Below are 3682 nucleotides of genomic sequence, written 5' to 3' on the forward strand. Positions count from 1 at the left end.
GCATTTTAATCATACCAAATAGTAAATAATACAGTTTTATAATCATATGAAATTAATATCTAGCTATACTTTTCACCCAACAATAATGAGAACTTCACAGAATAAGCAGAACAATTATCTGATAGGTACAAATTCCATGGATTGGAAAAATAAATTAACTAATGTTTAGTGTAGACTTATTTTTTTAAATATTACAAAGTCACATTTTTCGTTTAAATTAAAAACAAGTTTGCTTTACATGAGGAAAGGCAAAATTTATAATAGGAGTTCTTAATTGGTCTAGATAATAAAAAGCCAGAGTCAGATATAGAGGGACGTGCTGAGAGATCAGGGAGAAGGAGCAAACAATGGCACACTTTACCTCCTTAATATCTCACCAGACAAGAGATCAATTTACTGTTTCTCCCTGCTTATATCCTGTTTCTGCCCAGCAACCTCACTTCCTGTCTGTCTGCACAGACCTACAGACCTCTATGATTATCTAGTGACAAACTCCATTCTCTGACCCTCAGACCAGCTTTATTTTGTTGTACAAGCAAGATATCACCGTGTGAGTAGCAAAGATGGCATGCAAACTATAGCAATTAAAAGAAGATATCTTAGGGTGAGTCTGGTCTCTTTTAAGGTAACCTGTAGCAAAATGAAATGTTTAAGAAAATACAAGAAAATCAGGGATGACTTTAAAACTCAAAAAATGCATTTTGTAAATTTCTAGAAAGATGGAAAGTGCACCATTCCAACCCTTACTCATCTGACTTGAAGTGTTTCAACACCATCCACAAAGCTTAACTTATGAAGAGAAATTTAAAATTTCCTGAAAAAAACAATGGTATCCTGAAATTTGCAGGCAAATGGATGGCACTAGAGGAAACCATCCTGAGTGAAGCAACCCAGTCACAAAAGGAGAAACATGGTATGTACTCATTCATATATGGATATTAGACATGAATCAAGGGAGTGCTGGCATATAATCCCACTGCCAGAGAGTCTGGTAAAAAGAACCTTCATCCAGTGATTGATGGAAGCAAAGAAAGACACCCATGCTGGACACTGAACTGAACTCCTGGAATCCAGTGGCAGAGAGGAGATCTGATGAGCAAAGGGGTTAAGACTGGGCTGGTTTAGTCCACAGAAATAGTTGATGTAAGTGAGGGTGAGCTCTTGGACCCTAGACCAATGGCTGGGAGGCAAGAATGGGACTGATCCAGACCCCCTGAATGTGGGTGTCAGTGAGGAGGCCTAGGCAATCTATGGTGCCTTGGGTAGTGCCCATCCCACAGTGGAGGATGCTCTCTCAACCTGAACTTCTGAGGGAGGGCCAAGGCCCTGCCCTGGATGAAATGACAGAATCTGGAGATCACCCATGGAGGCCCTAGGACTCCCTGGGGATCAGAGTAGGGATTGCAGGGCAAACTGGGGGAGGAGATGGTGAGGAGGAGCTGGGATTGGCATGTGAAGCAAGCTTGATTCTAATTTAAATAAAAAAATACCAGGCTTGTCAAAAAAATTCCCATAAGTGAAACACATTAATGAAATCCCACATATGAATACTCCATGTAAACTCAATTTTTTCTAAAGAGGAAAACAGGGAAATTGTGTTTAAATTCCTTAGAAAAACCACAGAAAATTGACTACTTTACAAAAAATAATTTATATCTGGAAACACATATTAGTCAAGTGCATTGAAAACACATTGTAGCCAGGCATTGGTGGTGCATGCCTTTAATCCCAGGACTCGGGAGGCAGAGGCAGGGGGATCTCTGTGAATTTGAGGCCAGCCTAGTATACAGAGCGAGTTCCAGGACAGCCTCCAAAACAATACAGAGAAACCCTGTCTGAAAAAAAACAAAAAAAGAAAGAAAGAAGGAAAGAAAGAAAGAAAAAGAAAACACGGATTTCTGTGCGTTCGAGGCCAGGCTGGACCGACAACCTCCAAAACAATACAGAGAAACCCTGTCTCGTAAAAACCAAAAAAAAAAAGAAAAAAAGAAAAAGAAAACACATTGCAGTGAGTCCCCTCCAGCCCCAGCTCAGTGCTTGAGGTGAGTTGGGTATCTGTTCTGGGCCCTAACTCCCCACACACCCCTGCTTCCTTCTCCCTGGGCATGCCTTGTGCCTAGAGAGGTCCAGCCCCACTGGAAAGGCTCACCCTGAGTCTGGCCACAGCTCAGCCATCATTCCCCGCAGCCCACACCCAGTGCTTGAGGCTTCAGTCCCCTCCAGTCTCCACCTGTGCTACTGAGTTTCTCAGACTCACCTGCACCCATGGTGAGAACCAATGGAGCATTAGACCTGCTTGAAAGCAGTGGTAGAGATCCTCAGACCCAAACACACCAGGAGAGGAAGAGACCCTTGAGCTCTCACTGAAAGAAGGGATGGGAAGACAAAAATATAGAAAAACAGCCAACAACAGAACAACCAATATGATACCACTAGAGTCTAGAAATTCTACACCAACAAGATCTGAACCTCCCAACACAAATGAAACTGAAAAGAATAACTTTCAAAACAACCTCATAAAAATGATAGGGGTCCTCAAAAAGGATATGAGAAAATCCCTTTAAGAAATAGAAGAAAAAGCAAACCAAAAAAATGCAAGAAATCAACAAATCTCTAAAAGAAAGCCAAGAAAAAAACAATCAAACAGATGAAGGACACAATTCAAACAGTTCAAGACCTGAAAACTGAAATAGAAACAATAAAAAACAAACAAACAAACAAAAACCCACAAACTTGGGTAATGATGGAAATAGAAAAGCTGAATAAACAATCAGAAACTACAGATGCAAACAAACTAACAGAATACAAGAGATGGAGGACAGAATTTCATGCACTGAAGATAAATTACAGGAAATAGATTCAGTGACAAAAGAAAGTCTTAAATCCAACAAATCCTTAACATAAAATATTCAGGAAATCATGGGATACCATGAAAAACCAAACCTAAGAATAATAGGTATGGAAGAAGGTGAAGAAGCCCAGCTCAATGGTGCAGAAAACATATTCAGCAAAATCATAGAAAAAAACTTTCCCAACCTGAAGAAGGAGATGTCTTTGAAAGTACAAGAAGCTTACCAAACACCAAATAGACGGGGCCAAAAAAGAAAGCACCCTTGCCACATAATAATCAAAACACCATACATATGGAATAAAGAAAGAATATTAAGAGAATCAAAGGAAAAAGCCCAAATAACATGTAAAGGCAAACCCATCAGAATTACACCCAGCTTCTCCATGGAAACTATGAAAGCAAGAAGATCCTGGATAGAAGTTGTACAAACACTAAGAGACCACAGATTCCAGCCCAGACTATTATTCCCAGAAAAATTCTCAGTCACTATAGAGAGAAAAAAGATATTCCATGACAAAACCAGATTTATACAATACATATCCACAAATCCAGCCCTACAGAAAATTCTAGAAGGAAAACTCCAACCCAAGGAAGTTAACTACACTCAAAATGACATGGGAAATAGATAATCTTACTTTACCAAAAGTCAGAAATAGGGTAAAAACTCACACACAAATCAACCATCAAAAACAGATCCAGAGCCCCTCCAAGACCCCAACCCAGCGAGCCCAGCTTCAGGTGAGATTGGGTCTCCAGTGGGGACCGCCCGCCCATCACCCATCCCCCTCCATCTTCGGGGCCACTCCCGGCTTCCAGAAGAGCCGCCCACAC

Source organism: Mesocricetus auratus, unplaced genomic scaffold, assembly GCF_017639785.1.
Source record: "Mesocricetus auratus isolate SY011 unplaced genomic scaffold, BCM_Maur_2.0 Super-Scaffold_100714, whole genome shotgun sequence".
NCBI classification, from domain to species: domain Eukaryota; kingdom Metazoa; phylum Chordata; class Mammalia; order Rodentia; family Cricetidae; genus Mesocricetus; species Mesocricetus auratus.